Genomic DNA, 20,853 nt, shown 5'->3' on the forward strand with positions numbered 1-20,853 from the left:
TTCTACCTTGTCCGTTAGCGTATTACCGTTTTCGCAATACGGGGTCACCCGAAATGCAGCAACAACGCTGGTAGCGACATTTTTTGGTGACTACTCATGTTTATATTGAGGGCTTAAAACTACAATGATTTTTAAATTCTACTTATCTGCTGGTGTAACGCGTTAATTTGTTAGCCACATATTCACTAACGTGCAATCTTTTCAAATTTATTCTCCGACAGAACTATCGTGACGTCGAGAATTTTCTCAGGCATATTATAGTGGCAAAAAGCGTTGCAGGATACCACTGCTATTCACACTACTGCCACTTATAGCCCCGACTATCGCGTGATTTACAACAGCGAAAAACGTTACGGTGACCTAAAAAAGGAAAATCATTATATCGGTAGTCAAATAGCAAGGCGGTTCCGTATCAATCACAGTGAATACGTTTACAGGTTGTTTCACGCAACTATAGAACCAGATATCTAAAAAAGTGGCTTGCCGTGACTGAATGAAACCAATGGAGTATGGTTTACCGTCATGTGGCACTCATTATAATATGTTTTATAGTGCGTTTAATTGGTTGGTTAACTGAGGTCAATTATGCAGCATTTTTAATATTCATTTATGACCAAGTGGGTGCCATCACGTCGTAGAGGGCATTCCGAAACAACCGGTCCAATTTTTGGTGGTGAAGTACATGCTGCCCGGTAATTTTTTCCCGATTTTAAAAGAAAGCGCACGAAATATCAAATTAAACCACTTGACTGCGCCGCTCGTGCGCTACCGTACTGCAGCGCTCTCAAATGTGCTTCGGGCAAAACAACAGGTGCACGAACTGTCAGCATATCGAAGACGACGGCGTTTCCTTGCCGTGTGCAGTCGTCAGAAATGTTGACGCACTGTGAAGCCGATGCATGAAGCTGCGGCCGGTCATTTCGCCATGGTTCGCATGCCGGTTGTTTCGTTCGAAGCGCGTTTGAGAGCGCTGCAGCACGGCAGCGTACGAGGGCAGTCACGTGGTCATGTTTCGCGGACTTTCTTTAGATGTGATGCGAACGGAGGACAGAAAAAATAGCACTCATGCTGGCAATCAAATTATGATCAAAATAACCGCTTGAATAATTGAGCAGGAAGCACAAAGATACAGTACGCCAAGATATTTTATGTTACGTAAGTGCTTGTTCTACAGAATCTAGCATTCTAGCGTTTTTAGAATATAATTTGCATATAAGTCAATCTCATCGTATGTAAGTCAAACTCACATCCACGAGATCTTTTAAATCGCTGTCGTGTGAAAGCCGCGAGACGCAAAGAAACCCCACTATTGCATTCTTCAGACTTCGTAACGAAGCACCACGCAAGGGGAACTTCGATAACGACACTATAGGAGCATCACAATTTTCACGAAAGGTGCCGTACACGTTGGAGTACGTAGAACAGCACAGGGTTTACGAGGCAGTGTCATGGCACCGACACAAGAAAAAAGAAAGAAAAAATAGCGAGGAAGCGAAGTTCGACTGCTCGTAGACGTTCACGGGCTTGTTTTTGTCGAGATCGCGTGAGCTCCACCACGTGATTGTGCTCCACCAATAGGGATGCGCGGACCTCATCGCCTGCCCTCGCTGGAGAACTCTGGGAGATATAATAAAAAATGTCACTGTCGTTAGTTTTATTCAAGTGACTCAGTAGCAGCAGTATCAGCTTGACAAGCGTATTTCAGCCACCGTTAATTGTTTCGCTCGGTGTTGTTTCTATAGCAGTATCTTGTATCTTAAGATACACGATACATTATTGAATGTATCGGAAATACAGATACAGGTACTCTTCTTGCGAGAGGTATCGCGATACATATACAAGATACTCAAGGAGTATCTAAGATAGTATCTAAGATACATGTATCTTCGATACTGCCCAGTACTGACCACAAGGAACTGAAATTCACATGCCCAGCCGACCAAGTGCTCGCCAAGCACACGCGATTGTTGCGTTGCGGATAGCATACGCTCTAGGGGCCCCTCTGTTCTGTCACTTCCGCTTTAACAAAAATGATGCCACGCACACAATGTTGCCAATAATTCTGGGAAGCGAGGTGGGAAGAGTCGGGGCAATCAATAAAATTCATTTGCAATGAATCTGCGTATGTCTCCAGCTTGTAATTTGGCACAAATAACGGGAACGTGAAAAGGAATGTACCGAGCGAATTTTTTGAGATCCATGGACCTCGAAAAATCTCCGGAGTTGGCCTTTAATGAAGTTATTAGGGCTGTGTGAGTACTCGGATATGCGAATGCGAATCAAATAGTAGCCCTGCAAATATTTCAATTTGCGAATCGAATATTTACTGTTAGATTTCTCGAATACTGATACTTGGTAATACAGTGGAACCTCGATTATATTTCCCCCGGTTTTGCGGCGACCCGCATTTTACAACGAATCGGTTAGGTCGCGGTAAAACCCCCGTAGAAATAATGTATTCAAAACCTCGGTTATACGACGAAATTTTACACTGGCCCTGCATTATACGATGACTCTCAGATATCGCCCGAGAAAAAGAAAATCGCCTTTTTTACTCTAATCTAAGTGCGTGCAAAAGAAAAATGTTTGCACCCGCGCCCCTAGGTTGACGATGAGAAAGAAATTAGGGAGTGAGACATGTACAGTACGCATTCGTAGAATGGAGAGTTTATTTTTCCATTCATGTTCTTCTGTGATCCAGATTTTCTGGCTTTAAGATCACTTCTAGATACACCTCGATCGCGGCAGTATCCCAAGGCCGTTACCTAGACATGCTTGATCTATACAAAGTAACTTCAGATAGTTGAAAAGGTCATCTTCGAGATCCGTATATTTTTACGTTTTCAGCCTGTGGGAACATCTCCTGGTCGACATATCCTCTCTTTGTTTGCGGCACTCACGGTGACAGGCCTCAAGCACGCAAAAATGATGCGACGTACTACCTCAGTCGCACACGAAAGCATCCTACGTGAACTTGCAACAAAATGTGCTCCGTCGCCATTATGTAATGGCGATGACACTGTATCTGACTTTTCTGATGGGAGGCTGTTGCCAATGCGGTTTCGGTTTAGTTTTTATGCACAGGCAATTTTCAGATTTGAAAAAAAGATGCGCATTAGATGCAATTTTTTTTGAAGATTCACTTACACCCCTTTCAGTTCAATGGTTAGCTGCCATTTTCAAAAATAAGTTAATCCACCTTACTTTGGGCTTATTTCGGCACTCTGTACCCGTTTTTTGGGCAAGGGCCTACATTTTTAGTTTTTCGGGTGGTCCCCTCAAAGTCGTAAATTGTGGTTCTACTGTATTCTCCAAACTTTTTAAAAAAGTATTCGTATGCTTGTTGCATGCAAGTATCAGAGAATGTAATTCGAAATTCATGGCTGAAGGGGCTGGAGAGTCAGGGCTGACAAGCTCACTTTCTGGCAAGCTCAGATGCTTGCCAATGATCGGCCACATGCTCTCACTTTTGCATGCTTTGTCTTGTAATGTCGCATGTTTATCAGCCACAGGCATCTTTCTGCATAGTTCACAGCCTGTGAGCATGCATGCAACCTTTTGGTTTTGTTGCATGTGGAATGAGTGTGTGCGACCATACGTATAGCCTCGTGAAGGCCACCTGCAACCGTACCGCCACAAAACTGGCTTTTGTATAAATTCTACCTTGACAGGACTGGCCAGTTGGGTGTAATTATCTTGCGGCTGAACAAACAAAACGTACCACTAACCCAACTGGTAGTATGTCGCCACCAAATTGAATACATGCCCATGTTTTGTTTGTGAAGTAGAGAATATATAAAAAATGACATTCGACCAGAGTACAACCAATATCTTTGCTAGTAAGTCCTAGCATGCCTCCGATTCTGGAGCATGATCAACCAAAGTTTAATCTTAATTATATCTGGTCATCATCTATAGGTTTGCTTTTTATAACAGTATTCTACTTGTTCATAACAATTTATACGAAGTGACTGTGTTGCAGTTGACCTTTTCTTAAACTTCTGTCGGATGGCTTAGCTTTACTTATGTGGCTGCAGTTGCCCACTGTGCATTAACGGTGCTTTTCACAGTGTCATCATCCATTATGCAGTTCCTTCATTTTAACATTTCATTTTCTTGTTTAGCACTCTGCTCTTTGCTTGAGACACTTCACTTTCCTGGTGTCCCTTGTACAGTGTCTTCAGATGCTGTGTGGTCAGAACCTGCTCAGCCTTCTGTAGAACTTCTAGCCCTATTAACCGGTGCGGGCCTAGCCAACTGCTTTCTGGCATTTTGTGGAACATACGGGCGCACGCTACATTCCATTTGGCTGTAGAATGCTAACATACCCTTCACATGTAAGAGTAGGCCGTTTTAAAGTAAATGCTACGTTTATACATCCCATTACAGTCCACAGCTAAAGATATGCCCACAGGTGAGCTGCTTTTGTGTGCGGCCTCACACAAGGGCAGCATGAACAGTGGCACGGTGCATTTCGGGACTGCGCTAGGTTACGTGCACTACCTAACAGGTAGCTGATGATGGTTATCACAAAGGGCCGTCAGCGATTACATCATACTGGCACGTTTGTAAGCTGTGAAGGCATTGCTGCACTGGGCCATGATAGTGGCCCCTTCGGATTTTCTGTCTTCTTCAACCTGTAACACTTAGGCGTTGCTGCAGGGCCAACTTTTGGACACCGCTAAAGCCGCAAACAGGTCGTTTCATGAAAGCGCCGGTTTTGAACCTACGAAAGGACAGACGTGGCAGAGGCATACCTGCCAAGTCTCCCGGATTTTGAACGTTTCTCCCAGTTGTACGGGCCATAGGAAAGTCTCCCGGAAATCCAGTTTTGCCCCGCGCGTCCAGTGCTTTGTCGGGCCACATGAGCAAAGTTGTCTGGCCACATCCTAAATGCGCTATAGGTTATATCAGCCGTTAATATTTCGTAGATTATGCGTTTGTGTACACACAACATCTTGCCCGACGAAATAACTGGTAAGCAAGCGACGACAGGCCTCGCACGCGGAGCGATGTTGTCACATGTGCCCTTTGCGCGACGGTGACGGCCGGGTCGTTTCATCTCTGCTTCAACCGCGTTCGTCCCTATACCTGGCGACAACTTTCTGTGGCAGCACAGCCAAAGCTACGTGGGCGGAGCTTCTGCACATGTGTTACTACGCGAAGTAGTCCGTTCGCTGGCGATTTCGGTTTTGGTTTCGCGAGCGCATACATGTGCGTTTCCATACGAGTATTCATGGCTCATGATGTTATTTGGGAATTTATGCAGATAGTTTATTCACAGATGTAGTCGAAATCTACCACGTGACTTGATATACTTAAGCATGCAGCACAAATACCTGGAATCGTTGCTGAGCTCTTCTGCAAATCAAATTATATAACGCTAGTGTGCTAGCGGTTCAAGTCCACGTGCAAAGCCAGCACCATTTAGTATTGTTTACATTTATTTTTTGGGAAAGCGATAGAATATTTTGTATATGGAAGGAACGCAGGAATCAGCCTTATTAAAGCGGTCTGTTTTACTCTTCAAAGAAAAGAAAAGCCACGGCCCAGCAGTAACTGCGCAATTGGACATCTTACGCAAAGGTAAGAAGCCATTTTCTGAATTTCGGTGCACACAGGGTCGACATCGTCGTTTTCCTACATTTGGAGACGCTATAACTTTCTGGAGACGCTCACGTTATTTTGTCAGGGGACGCGAAGGCATCAAAAGGCGGGAGATATCTTGGCCACGACCAGTCAGGAGCGGGCGTCTCTCGTGTGCGAATATACAAACGGGTGAAACGCGTTCCTTACTCCCGTGGTCAAGAATGCTTTTTTTGCAAATTGAAAATCACGCTTTCAGGCCCATAAGAGTTATCAACGCGTCTGTTGCCGAGGCAAAGCTGTGCATGGGTGATTTTGTCACCGTAAATCGCTCTGATTCAAAACGCCGAAACACCTCCCGCCATAGACGCCGACGGGCACGGTGTTAGACGCAATCTTCGGCGCGACTGTATCGGTAATAGTAGGCAACCGAAATACCGACCATGTATGCAACGCATTTTATGAAATGGGCCACTTATTTTACGTACTGTTTCCAATCGCAGTTTCGCTTTAAAGCGGCTCTTCTTGCTGAAGACTTGCAGGTCGCCGGCGTCACTGTCAAGGAAGCTATCGCGATGACAGACCCACTTGCGATGGTGGTATCACTTGCACACTTCTTTCTCGGTGATAGTATGGGCAAATCAGCAAAATAATTCACAACGCACCGCTGTCTTCGTTTCTTTCTGGTCGATGAACACAGATCACCTAACGAAGACGCGCTTATGCTCACTTGCAAGCTTCGATGTGCACCTGTTGCAGCCGAGCGACGCCATCGTTGTTTAGTGGGGATGGAAAACGTGAAACGGACACCAGAAAACCTGAAAACTCGTAAGAGCAAAAATCGCAAATCCTTTACGGGATTATCATTCTTACTTTCAACGCAAGCAATCTTGAACGTAATACCTATTTCTTTTCTTTTTATGCTTTCTTTCATGCTACGTATTCTACAAAAGGTAGCGTTCGCGGACTACATAGAGAAGTGGAGTAAAAAAGTGCATGGTTCGGTTGCGTAGCCTTGGCTGTGCTGCCACAGAAAGTTGTCGCCAGGTATAGCGCTAGCGCGCTTTCACTCGCACGTGAAACAGACTATGCGTAAGCGATGTTATCGACTCTGTACAGATCAGCGGCGACCGCAAAATCCCGCTGACAGTGTCCATATAATTGCTATCACAGTACCCTCCCCCTCGCCAGCGGTCGGCATACTTTATACCCCCCCCTCCCCCCCGTACAGTAGATCTCCCGGATTCCGTTTCTCCAAACTTGGTAGGTATGCAGAGGTGGGGGCTTCAGTTAATGCTGTTTTGGACCTGCAATTCAGGCGTCCGAAATTTTGGACGTTCTTATAATACGTCTATGTGGCTTGTGACAGCGCCACAGAAGCGTTCAAATTTTCAAGCATGTTTGTAAAACTGGGCGTCCAAAAAATCGGCAGTTGTCTTTACCTCGATATAACAATGCTGCAAAAGTTGGCAATTAATTTCAATATACAGCCAAACCCGCATATATCAAAAGCACAAAAAAAAAGGGAATTAGTAAAAATGAATGGTATAATTCAGTATAAAAATTTTGACGTCGAGGGTTCGACGGAAGCCCCTGTGGTCGGGATGAAAGATTAGGCAGTAAAACGGACACCGACCAAAATAAAAACTAAAAACAGTCAAAAAACGTTTCACTACGGATGCGCTTGTGTCGTTGCAGTAAAGCTCTCATTTGGGCTAGTTGGTGCACAGGTGAACACATAGTGTAGGGTTGCGCGAAAGAACAAGGACGAAGGGAAGTGGACAGGACGGGTGCAAAACTTCAACTGAATAAACGGAAGGCCAAGGCCGTTAAAAAGTTTGAATCCACATCTGCCTGACACGTGCCTAAAAACCGAGCAAATATAAGAACCAAGAAAAGCGGAAAACTAAGAGCAACAAAAATTTTGAAACCATATCTAAGGTCCACCGCGCAGACGCCAACCTGCAAACATGTGGTGATAGTGATATGTGGGTAGAGTATGATCAGTAACATGCGCTGAAGTAGCAAACAAGAAAATAACAAACAAATGAACGTCTGATTACATAAAACCATCTAAAAATTGCTGCTCCTTCGGGAGCAATGTCAGTGAAGGCATGCTAACGCAATTGTCGCTTCGCGCAATGAAGAAGGCCTCTATTAATTCTCTTTCCATCTTGTCGTTAGACTTGTACAATATTCGGGTCTCCTTTAGTTTCGGCGAACGACCACATCTCCTACAGTGTAAAGTTGAAGTTTTGCGCCCGTCCTGTCCACTTCCCTTCGTCCTTGTTCTTTCGCGCAACCCTACACTATGTGCGCTTGTGTCGTCCGTTTCTGCCTTTGTCTACGTTTTTTCGCGCAGTTTTCTATATAGTGCATTACCAACTCGCCCAACAGTCTGTTCTTCAAAGCCTTGTTCACTTTAATGGGGTGAAGGCAAGTTACAGGTGCTTATGTACTGTTCAGCATATGATGTAAGCAGCTTGTGCACGACGGGGGGGGAGGGTTCCTTTGACTCAGTGTGTGACATATTTTTTGTATTTCCAACGACTCCAGATAAAGCCGCGATTTCAGGTTTCTTTCTTAGCTGATAATTGTGGAGTGTCAGTCTTGTGGCCTGTTGCCTCCGTGTGCTCGGTGAGGGCATTCGAAACTGTTTCTTGTCGATGTCGTTCTTGTGCTGCTGCAGTCTCTGTCCAAAATGTGTGCGTAGTCGCAATCGGCACATGGTATCTCGTTGACTACTCCAGGAAACAACTCTCTTGGAAGCCTGTCCTTGCGGCCCATGAGTGTATGCCTGAGCTTACACACAGACACGTGTGCCACCTCAACGTCATAAGTGCGCATAATGCGATATAAGGTTTCGCCTATCCCAGAAACGTAGGGTATGGCAGCACGTTTTCTTGGACGAAGATTAGCCAGTTGGACGGAATTGGACAGAATGAAAAAAAGACTTGGAATGCCGAGAAGTCGTCTCGCACGTGGTCCAAGTTGGTGAAACGATCTTCTGCTTTGGTGCAAATGCGGTTTGCATGGTTGAACAGGGAGGCAGCAACCGACCTTTTGTGAACGTCAGGATGAACGGTATGAAAGTTTAGGTAGCGGCCAGTGTTAGTGTCTTTTTGGTTAACTCTAAATGAAAGCAATCCATCGCATTCCTTGACAAGAACGTCCAAAAATGGGAGCCTATGGCCTTTTCTTGACTGTTCATGTGTGTAGTGAACGAAGCCAAAGTGCTGCACCGAATTGCGCAGAAGCAGTTGTCCATGTAGCAAAGAAAAAAATTTGGCATTGGACTGAAGGAGGCATGACTTTCCAGCCACTCTATCGTAATTGGCAGCAGTGACCGAGACGGAGGCACCCATTGCCTGTCGAACGCCTTGTCGAAGCACCAAGGGAAAAGGAGAGGACTGCTGAAGCCTTGTCAGTTTCATCACAGAGGTGGTAGCGGTGTGGCAGGAGCAGCTGCAAAAATGGGTTGGCTGTGTAAATCTTCGTGAAGCATGCAATCGCTAAAACGTAACAGGCAATAAAAGTGCCTGTAGCAGGTACAAGTGCTTTTGCTGGGAGTTTATCTTTAGAGTAGTGGCTAGCTTCATTGGATCACCAAGTGTGAGGTCTAGGGTACCCTGAAACAAATGGGCTTTTTGTCATCAGATGAGAGCGCTTGCACGACATTCGTATCCTAGACATTTGTGATTGCCTGCAAGTGAGAGCTCGCTGCATCTGGCTGCTCATGCTTGTCGCTTGAGAGACGCAACAGCAGAAAAGCCGAATCAGGTGCAAAACGGAATGCATGTTTTCTGCCTACCCTCATTGGAAGGTGAGGGGGCAAGCGTTTGGTTATTCCCTTGCCCTGCCAGAAAAAAGATGCTGCTTTGCTTCGACAGCTGCTCTCTCGTCGCACCTTGAAAAAGGCATGTGCAAAAACGGCATGACTCTTGCGGAAATGTCAGTTTAATACCTTAGTCTTCCTTTGCAGCAGCAGTGAAGCTGTATCAAATAAAGATGGTTCGTTGTAGTGATGCGTAAATGCATGGCTTCCTAAGGACATGAAGTGATAAACACTTCATTATATAGGAAATATAATTATATTCAGGTTTAACTGTATGCTATGGCTTTCACAACTTGGCATCGAGCATGCATGCACGTGTTTCTCCTCTCTCTGTTTGTACCACTCTCTCCTCAGGTTGAAGAACAGGTGAAAGAAAGATAATGTAAAAGATGTGAAACCCACTTTGTTATTGTGGCTCTCTTGCGGACCGAGCATTGGTTAGCTTGCTTTGGCTCTGTTATTCCCACTGTCTGGGAACAAAGCATCACACGGTGCACCAGCATTGTACGTGGCCTCGCATAAGACAGCGGTGCTGAAGAGTTTGCCCTGCACTTTATAAGTTGAGCTTGCATGTGAAAACTCTGTGCTGGCAGGCTTTTGGTCTTGTTCACTGTGCCTACCACTTGAGCCCTGTCTGGCATTTTGGGCAGCTATCTTCAGAACTTGTTTTTTGACGATCAAGTGTGAAGTGTATGAACTGCCGAAGCGAGGTATTGGTTGATTATTATGAAAGTGTCATCACTTGCCTGCAATGTCTGGCGACTTTGCTACATTGAAGCTGTGATATGAGAACATTTTTAACAAATTTAAGTAAGAAGTGTATCGTCTTCACAAGAGTGTACATCAGCAAAGGTAAAGTAACAAATTTCAAGTTCATCTTTATGTGTGTCTGTGCACCACAGAAAAGCAGCGCTACAGACAGGGATGCCACACGTCTGTATGTGCCAGCCAACCTTTTTACTTATCTTTTAATGTTGTTTTTCTGCAATGATAAATCAGCTAGTCCAACAGTCAATTCTTGCTCTTTAAAGACTGCATTTCAGTTCTGATTCAAGACACACGTGAGGTAACTAGGGCCATTGCCTTTATTGTTATTTTTTTGGCATGATGGCCCCTTGGGAGTCTCCCTACCGTTACATGCCTCTTGTAGGCACAACATTAAGAAAAAGAGAGAATGGGCTCGTTCTTTTGTTAGATGCCAAAACCTAATGAAGCAGAGGAAACCACATTTATGTGTAGTTTTTAACCACTAATTACGAAATAAGTGAATTGAGGTCAATGAAAGAGCAAATTGTCATCGGTGGGTCTGTTATTGTGGGAGGCTGTGTCTAACAGGTATTCACAATGGGGAATGGAGCTGAAGAAAAGCTCTAGCTTTACGCGTTATAACAAAAAAGTGCTAGCATTTTCGCTTGATCGTTTAGCCCGAGAGATATATTAACTAGAAATATGCTAGAGCCCACCTGTGAGTCACACTTAGAAACTAACTTCACCGACATACCTTTCTACTCCTGGCTTTCTCGTGCTAAGGTTAGGTTAACCCTTTGAGACGCTATGTACACAGTTGTGTACAGCACTTGCTTTTTGCAATTTGTATCAACTAGGGGCTAAGAAAGAGCAAGATAAATTGAGCTTTTGATGAGTTGAACCTCCTGCATAATAAATTTGTCTCTATTTAACTTCATTTTGCAGTGTACTGTTGCATATGATCACTTCACTGAAGGCACTGCCATATTCGATGAGTCATTCGAGCGATGCTTCCCGCATCCCATGTCAAAAGTATAGTTTTTTTGCTCGACATGGACATAACAGAAAACGAATTTGCCCTATATTTCTAGCCTGAGGTTTCATTCTGTTTATTCAGAAACAGACCACGGATGGTTGCAGAATAAATCAATATTTAATTAAACAGTTATTAGGAATGATTACTATAACTCACATAAATTAACGTATTCTGGCATTATTTTTATTGCAATATAATATCGAGTGCCTTGAAATAACATTGTATCGATTTGATGCATTTTCAGACAGTTCTTTGCAGGTGGCCTCTGAAAGGGTTAAGCTCTCTGACCTGGTGCTGAGACCCATGCTCTTTTTTTTTTTTCAAAGCATGATTTTAATTTTTAGATAATTAAAATTAGTTATATTTGTAAAAACAAAATGGCCACCATGGCAAGATGTCTGTTCTGGATTTGTGCCACTGCACAAAAATATCCAATAATGTGGAGAGGGAACGACCGCTGTCGTAGCTCGATTGGTAAGGCATTGGATGCATTATTCGAAGGTTGTGTGATCAGTCGCCACTAGCAGCAAGTAGCTTTTTATTCACTTTAATTGCTTTCCATGTAAGTCATAATTACTACTCTGGCTTTCTTGTCCTTTGGCTTCATTAGGCTGTGTGAGCGCAATGTAGTGGAGGGACATCTGAAGCTCTTTGGTGCCCTCTATTTTTGGACTTTCTTGCAAGTTCAAAATGGAAAAAGTGGTCACAGTACACAATAAGAGATTAGCTCAGGATATGATGAGCCACCATGTCTTCAGCAGTCAGTGAGGCTGGGTTCATTGCAATTACATTTTAACCTTTAGTATGTTTAAGGTGGGTACCTATTAATGAGGTTTTAATGAGAGGAGATGGAGGGTGTGTGCGTGTGCAATTTAGGGACGTGCACCATGTCCCATGACGGGGCGCCTTCTGGTTCTTGGTATGCTTTAGGGCAATATTTTGTGTCACTTCATAACATCTTCGCATTGTAGGAAAGTTGGCTTCACAACGTTCACAAGCCAACCAGCTCACGAGAGTGCTCATTTGAGGCTCCAAGATAGTCAATACTGTGGTGCTTTAGGAGAACTTGCGTTTGGCCTACTTGGTTCTTACTGTTTGAAATTTTGACTGCACAAAAAAGACAAGGACAAAGGGACGTACGATGACACGGACGGTTTCAGGGGATAAAGATTCTGGGCAGAAGCCAAGACCAAACAGCTCAAGAGCTATTAGAAGCTTATTTTATTAGAAAGAAAAGTGATGGTTGTGTCAGTGACAGTTCTATCAGATTATTTCAATCAGAAATGTCCCTCTTTGATATATGGCTGCCCCGCTAGACTGATGAGCGGACGTAACTGTGTCTGTGCATGTCATAAATCGCTATATATTGATACGTCTTTCAGTGAATAAAATGAGTTGAAAGTATTACCGCCCGTGTCGTCGTACCTCCCTCTGTCCTCGTCTTTTTTGTGTGGTCAAAATGTCAAATAATACTGTGGTGGCTTCTCTTAATGCCGTTTTGGACCTGCAGTTAGAGCAGAAAGTCTAAAAAATCAGTCGCTGAAGAATTTCAGCATCCAAAATTTCAAATGTTGTGACACATCGACCCTATGGGGGATGTAAGATAGTGCTGTGAACGCGCTATTAATTATTGTGTATGTCCGAAAAACCGGGAGTCTGAAAAATGTCTTGTTGACTGGAGTTGTGTCTTTGAGATGAGATTAACTCTTTTGTTACCATGAGAAAACGGTCATTTTCCACAGGTCTCGGGAAGAATTTTTTTGCCAGTATAAACAGTACATAATGGGCAAAAACGGCGCGCAGACAGACAGGACGAAGAAAAGGTAACACAAAACAAGTGCCGACTCTCAACTGGGATTTATTGGAATATGCAGATTATTTATACACATACGATAAGCATAATGAACATGTGCAGAGGAGCTGGCAAGGGACCATAACTATGCAAATAGAAAAGCTTTTTTACCGTGATGAGACTGTGCAGGCGCGACAAAAGATCAAGTCATACAAACACACCACTGATCTGGAACCTGCACGTATGCCACCCTGCCATTGCATTGCCACACGTGTGGGTGCAAGCCTTTGTTCAATGATACTGTTACGGGCAGAAAAAGGCGTCGAAGGTTATATTTACAAGGTATATACAGAGGACAGAGCCAGGCATACAAGATGGAGCCAAGTCCGGGCGAAATCAGGGAACGTCGTCCTCTTGCATGTCGTCTCCCTCTTCACCTTCGGTAGTGCTTCGTAGCATCACCCCCGGTGGCGAAGGCACCGACCAGGTGCTTGATTGGTCCGAGTGATACCGCTTGAGTCGAGTGACGTGAACAATTTCAGGGGGTCGCGCTATGGTAGTGTCCAGAGGTTTCACTTTGTACGTGACGTCGGTGACTTGGCGCAAGCCAGGGTACGGACCAGAGTATGGAGAAGTCAGCTTCTCGCACAGGCCAACTCGCCGTGACGGCGTCCAAAGAAGGACCATGTCACCAGGATTGAAGTGGATATTGCGGTGGCGGCCGTCGTAGATGCGTCATTGTTTCTCCTGCGTAGTGCTAAGACGAAGGCGGGCAACCTCGCGTGCCTCGGCAGCTCTAGCGGTGTCGAAAGGCAGTGTGGATTCGCGTCCGTAGAGGAAAAAAAAATTGAGAGAAACCTGCGGAATCATGCCGAGACGTGTTGCAGGCAAACGTTACAAATGCCAGAGCTTCGTCCCAGTCACGATGATCTGGAGAAACATACATGGCGAGCATGTCTGTTATAGTTCTGTTCAGCCGCTCAGTTAGGTCGTTGGTGTACGCAGTGGTGAACTTGTGTTTTATAGCGCAAGAGTGCAAGATGTCTTGGACTACCTAGGATAGAAAGTATTGACCCCGGTCTGTAATGGGCTGTCGAGGAGCGCCGTGACGAAGGATGACGTCTTCGAGGAGAAAGTCAGCGACGATGGTTGCGCAACTGGTAAGGATAGCCCGTGTGATCGCATACCGAGTGCTGTAATCTGTGGCAACAGCTATCCACTTGTTGCCACTGATAGATAGAGGAAAGGGGCCGAGGAGGTCAAGACCAACCCTGTAAAATGGTTTGGTTGGTATCTCGATGGGTTGAAGGCGTCCTGCTGGAAGGGTGGCTGGTGTTTTGTGGTGCTGACAAGGCTTGCACGAAGCGACGTAATGGCGAAAGGAGCGGTAAATACTGGGCCAAAAGAAGCGACGTCAAACACGGTCATAGGTCCTTCAGACGCCCAGATGACCAGTGGTTGGAATGTCATGCAACTGTGTGATTACAGTCTGATGCATATGTGTGGGTATAACCAGCAGCAGGCCAGGTCCGTCAGGATGCATGGTGTGACGATATAAGATGCCATCTTGGAGCACAAACATACGGAGAGATGGAGGAGTTGTGGGGCCACTCAGCTAGTTAATGATGTCTCTCGATCACGTCGTTGCTCGTCTCCGATATTGGCGAACGCTGAAAGTGCCAACACGAATGTAGACTCGCCGCTCTCAGGAGGATCTGGTGGGTCTACTGGATGATGTGACAAGCAATCTGCGTCCTCATGTTGGTGGCCCGTCTTATAGACAACGGTGAATGAATATTCTTGCAGCCGTAAGGCCCTCCGACCCAGCCGTCCAGTAGGATCCTTTATCGATGAGAGCCAGCATAAGGCGTGGTGGTCGGTGACAACGGTGAATGGCCGTCCATACAAATATGGGCGAAATTTTCCCACCGCCCAGACGAGCATGAGGCATTCGCGTTCGGAGATTGAATAATTGCGCTCCGCGGGTGACAAAAGACGGCTAGAGTAAGCAATGACACGGTCGCTACCATAATAATAATATTAATAATATCTGGGTTTTAACGTCCCAAAACCACGATATGATCATGAGAGACGCCGTAGTGGAGGGCTCCGGAAATCTCGACCACCTGGGGTTCTTTAACGTGCACCTAAATTTAAGTACACGGGCCTCAAACATTTTCGCCTCCATATGCAGCCGCCGCGGCCGGGATTCGATCGCGCAACCTTCAGGTCAGCAGTCGAGTGCCATAACCACTAGACCACCGTGGCGGGGCTCGGTCGCTACCATGAGCCAGAACAGCACCAATGCCATGGCCTCTGGCGTCGGTACGCACTTCTATTGGAGTGGACATATCAAAGTGGCCGAGAATCGGTGGTGACGTGAGGCGCATGATCAGTTCTGTGAAGGCACTGGCTTGTTCAGGGACCCAGGCAAAAGCCACATCCTTCTTGAGTAAGTCCGTGAGAGGGCGCGCAATGTCAGCGAAATTGCGCACAAATCTTTGAAAGTAGGAACAGAAGCCTACAAAGCTGCGAACGTCGTTTGCACAAGTCGGCACAGGGAAATCCTTGACTGCGCGAACTTTTTATGGATCGGGACGAACACCAGAAGAATTGACAAGGTGTCCGAGGACAGTAAGTTGCCGGCAGCCGAAGTGGCATTTCGACGAGTTGAGCTGAAGTCCTGCGTTGCGGAACACAGAAAGAATTGTTGAGAGTCGCTCGAAGTGGGTCTGAAAAGTCGGCGAAAAGAGGTAACATAAGCAGATTGACCACTTAAAACCGTGAAGGAGAGCATCCATCACTCGTTCAAAGGTAGCTAAGGCATTGCATAACCCGAACGGCATCACTTTAAAGTGATAAAGGCCATCAGGCATAACAAATGCGGTCTTTTCACGGTCTATGTCGTCAACGGCAATCTGCCAGTACCCGGAACAAAGGTCAATCGAAGAGAAATACTTCGCACCACTGAGACAGTCAAGGGCGTCATCTATCCACGGTGAGGGGTACATGTCTTTTTTGTTACCTTGTTGAGATTTCGGTAATCGACACAGAAGCGCCAGCTGTTGTCCTTCTTCCTGACGAGCACGACAGGGGAAGCCCAGGGGCTTGAAGAAGGTTCAGTGATATCCCGGGCAGGCACCTTGTAGACTTCTTTCTGTATGACTTGGCGCTCAGTATAGGAAACACGATAGGGTCGTCAGTGTATCGGGTTAGTATCGCCAGTGTTGATTCGATGCTTTGCAACGGTTGTCTGGCCCAGTGGCCGGTCATTGAGGTCAAAGATGTCCTGGTATGACGCGAGAAGGGCACGAAGGGCGTTCGCATGTTCGGCCAGGAGGTCGGAGGCGATCATTTTCATCATGCTTTCTGACGAAGTTGGGTTCAAATCAGGACTGGTCGGCGATTGTGTATCCCCTGTTAAGGCGGAAATGTGGTAGTCGCAGGCCGGGGCAAGGGTGGCAAGGGAGATACCCCGGGGCAGCACCTGAGGGCATAGCCCAAAATTGACAACAGGGAGACATGCAGCATTGGTGTTGTGCGGGAACGTGACATTTTGCGAACAGAGGACGGTAGCATTGGGTGACACGACGTAATCTCCGTCGGCCACGGGTGGATCGGGAGAGACGACAATGTGTGCAACGGCCAGAGAGGGGACGGGAACGAAATCAGCAGAGCATAGCTTGCTTGGCTGAGGATCAGAAGGCTCAACGGCATATGGTAAGGCGTGTTGGACGACGCCCGTGGCACAGTCAATCAAGTCCTAAGATAAGTTCATGCAGGCACTGCTCCAATACGTAGAACAAAACAGAAGTATGGCGCCCAGCAACAGTGACACGTGCAGTACACATCCCAGTGACAACTGGAGTTGCACCATCGTCTACGCGGACTACAGCGATTGGAGCAGGAGTGAGCACCATCTTTAGGCGAGCACGGAGGTTAGAGTTCATAATCGATACGTGAGCGCCAGGGTCGATGAGTGCTATAACAGGTGCGCTGTCGACATCTAATTAGAGCGGGTTGTTGTGTCCAGGTAGTGTAAGAGGAATTTCGGGTCGGGTCGTCAAGGCAGGCTCACCTCCAGGAGTTGCGCCCGTTAGTTCCGAGTAGCGGCGGGAGTAGGAGGGGGAAGGTGAGCGACAACGCAGAGGAGAGTGGGACAGGCGACTGGACGGCGAAGGGGAGCGGTGTGGTCTTGCGGGCGATGAGGGTGTAGCGGCGTCGTGTTCAAGGGGCGCAGGCAGGCGGGAACTACCAGGTGAACATCGGGTGTTGGAATAGCTCGGTCAAGGCTGTGAGTTCCAGGAACTGCGACAGTGGTGGGAAATATGGCCGACGCGTCTGCAGCAGAAGCATATGGGCCTGTCATCGGAGGTTTGCCATTCCTCCAAGTTCCGGTAACGAGGATGGGCGTACGAGTTTTGAAGCAGATCAGGTGGGGCGGGTGGACGGTAGTCGGGTCTGTTCACTGGGCAGAGCGTCTGGATTCCTGCGTTAGCGAGCTCCTGGCGTACAACAGTCTGGATGAGGGAAATCGTGTGTGAATCGTGGGGGCACAAGCTTGCGCAGGAACCGGAGATGCAGCTTCAATGTCGCGGTGGACGAGGCGTACAGTATTCTCAGCTGCAGCAGGACCAGGTGGTGGACGGATGACCTCGCAAGTAGACGTCGCAGTCGTGTTGGGAAGACGTGAAAAGTGTGGCGTAATCCAACGACTTTTCGCTTCTTCAAAGCATCAGCATTCATTAATAACGTGGTCCACTGTCAACGAGTTTCGGAAAACGAGGAGAGTGAACGCATCATCCGCGATTCCTTTGAGGAAATGCGCGACCTTTTCAGCCTCGTCCATCCTGTCATCAACCCTGTGGCAGAGCGCGAGTATATCTTGAATGTACGTGATGTAGGACTCTGTGCAGGTCTGAAGTCTGCACGTGAGTTCTTTCTGTGCAGCGCGACGGCACGCAATGGGCTTGTCGAACAGATCAATGAGTTTTTGCTTGCACACGTCCCAACTCGTGATCTCTTGCTCGTGGTTGCAGAACCAAACTTTTGCCGTGCCCTCAAGGTAAAATAGAATATTGGCCAGCATGAGCGTCGGGTCCCAGTTGTACAGTGCGCTCACCCGTACGTAGAACTGAAGCCAATCCTCGACATCAGTGTTGTCCATGCCAGAAAATGTGCCTGGGTCACGCGGTTGTGTCAGGACGACGGTGCGGTTAGTAGCAGCTGGTTGCCGTGCTGTTGGTTGCAGCGTGGTTGGTCGAGGCACGGTTGTTGAGGTTTCCGATTCATCCTCATTCTCGTCGTGAGCAGGCATCGCAGAGGCAGCCAAGGAGCGTCCGCTGTGTAGAAGCGTCGTGAATGTTGAAGCTGGGAGAACCCGCACTCTCCACCAAAATGTTACGGGGAGAAAAAGGCGTCGAAGGTTATATTTACAAGGTATATACAGAGGACAGAACCAGGCATACAGGATGGAGCCAAATCCACGCGGAATTAGGGAACGTCGTCCTCTTTCATGTCTCCCTCTTTATCTTCGGAAGTGCTTGGTAGCAGATCTGCAGGGCTCTGTAGACACAGTGATCACACGACACTGGAACTCGTGGAAGCCTTCTGTATTAAAAAAGAAGGAGAGTCCTGCATCAGCCAAACATCGGTTTCTTTGCACGAAGTAAACCTAATCAGTGGTATGTTTATATGACTTGATCTTTTGTCCCGCCTGCGCAGTCTCGTCACGGTAAAAAAGCTTTTTCTATATGCATAGTTACGGTCCCTTGCCAGCTCCTCTGCGCATGTTCATTATGCTTATCGTATGTGTATAAATAATCTGCATATTCCAATAAATCACAGTTGAGAGTCAGCACTTGGTCTGGGTTACCTTTTCTTCGTCCCGTCCGTCTGTGCGCTGTTTTTGCCCATTATGTATCGTCAACTAGCCCAACTTTCAGTCTTGATAAACAATACTCCAGCACGCATCGCATCATACGAAATTGTGCATAATGAAATGCTCGTTCCAAAAATATAAGTTGCAGAGCAAGAAAAATATGGAAGATATAAAAATCTCAAAGCGTGTCATTTTTTATTGCCATTTTACACAATAAAAAACACTATATATACAAAAACATTAAGAACAAGAAAAATTCAGAATACACATTTCGGAGATAAATGACTAAGCAATAGTACACGCTGGTATTAACATGCCTAAAAAAATCTGAAACTGGGAACTGCTTCATTGCTTGTGCGTTACAGTGAAGCAGTTTCTGGTTTTAGTGAGACACACGTGCACTCGGCACTTTTCACACAAAACATTAATTTTTTTATGAGAAAAGCCTGATGGTTTTCCAATATACATGGATGCGTGGGACACGAGATGATAAGTTCAGGGAACTTGACCAGTTCGTCTGGCATCATCCTTTTCCATGAGTCACCTTTCGCCGTTAAGTTGGTATTCCAAGATATGCATCCAAGCAGACGTCGACGTTTATTAGGCCCTAGGACTCTGCAGCGAACAGGCAGCTAGACGCAGATGATGACACATGGCGATGGCAAGTGATTACAATAATGTACAGTTGAGGATAAACGCTTGCAATATTTATTTGTATTTTTGCAGGTGGTATTAGTCAGCTCCGCAGTGGCAAAAAACAAACAAGAAAACGCAATCATGCGTGGTCATAAAGCATCTCGCGATGCTCCGTAGTGCAGGACCGAGATGTACTTCGGTTGGCCTTCTTGGCGTGAAGAGAAGCCCACAGCCGGTGGCAGCACATCGTGTCCGAGCGATGTGTGGACCTTGCACGTAACCAGAGCAGCTCTAAGATTGCGCCCAAAGGTCGGCAGCTAAGCATGCGCAGCGGAGGAGACCACTTGAGGCGGTAAATGAAACCAACCGCTCCACGACACTAAACATTGTCGCCGTCAGAGCAAGAAGCTGTCATCTTTGGAGCTCGCATCCTCGTCAGTCAATTCAGGCGTGCTTGCAAGATGGTCCCACCGCCATGGGAGCAACTAGCCAAGCTGGATCGGATTTAAAGGGACACTAAAGGCAAATAACAATTTATGTTAAAGTGAAAGCCCAATGTATGACAACTTCTAAAACGGCAATATTATCAACAGCAGTGCCCTACTTACCGAGAAATTAAGCTAAATGTATCACATGATGAGCGCCACGAGTGGGACATTTTCGAAGTGATCCCGATGACGTAGGGAAGTCGGCCTACAATAAATCACTAGTAATCAAACTGGCAGCAGTAAAAAAAGAACATTCCGAGCATCAAAAGACGTAATAATATGCTGTTTGTTCGTTTCCGCTTGATTCATGGAAAACAAAACCTCCGTGGCGTTGCCATGGGGAACGGCGCGCGTGGTTCAAAGGTTCCGTTTTCGCCGAGCTGTGCCTCGCCCGTCTCAGTGGTAGTTTCGGGATCGCGTACTGCCGTGCGTGTTTTGCGCGCTAGTGAAAGTCGCTCTGACAGAAAGTTCGACAAAATGGCGCATGCGTGTGATATTGCCGGATGCCCGAATGGTGCACAACGCCAGTGCTGCAGCAAGGAAACCGGTGTGTCTTTTCACTGGGTGCCGCGGAATGAACCCTTACGCTCGAAGTGGCTTAGTGTCATGCCATTGCGCCAGTGTGCTAAACAGTCAAAACCTCTGCGTGGGTGCTCGCTGCACTTTCGTACTGATGATTACGAGACCAACCGCAACTTGGTGACGGCTTTGAATGTGCCCATCCGAGCAAGTCTTTGCCGCAGCGCCGTTGTTACTACTGTGGGTCCCGCTACTTCCGCTCGGCTGCTACTAGTGTCGGCGGCCGCGCAGTAAAAGCGGGCAACGTTGGGCACGGCAGCAGTGACGTATGAG

The 20,853-nt window shown here is 46.6% G+C and overlaps 1 protein-coding gene across 1 annotated transcript in view; it reads left to right on the forward strand.

Annotated features, from left to right (window-relative positions):
* The window catches only part of LOC119384790 (transformation/transcription domain-associated protein-like), a 946,434-nt gene that overhangs the window by 181,344 nt on the left and 744,237 nt on the right, over positions 1–20,853 (forward strand).

The sequence above is a fragment of the Rhipicephalus sanguineus genome, chromosome 3, assembly GCF_013339695.2.
Source record: "Rhipicephalus sanguineus isolate Rsan-2018 chromosome 3, BIME_Rsan_1.4, whole genome shotgun sequence".
Taxonomy (NCBI): Eukaryota; Metazoa; Arthropoda; class Arachnida; order Ixodida; family Ixodidae; genus Rhipicephalus; species Rhipicephalus sanguineus.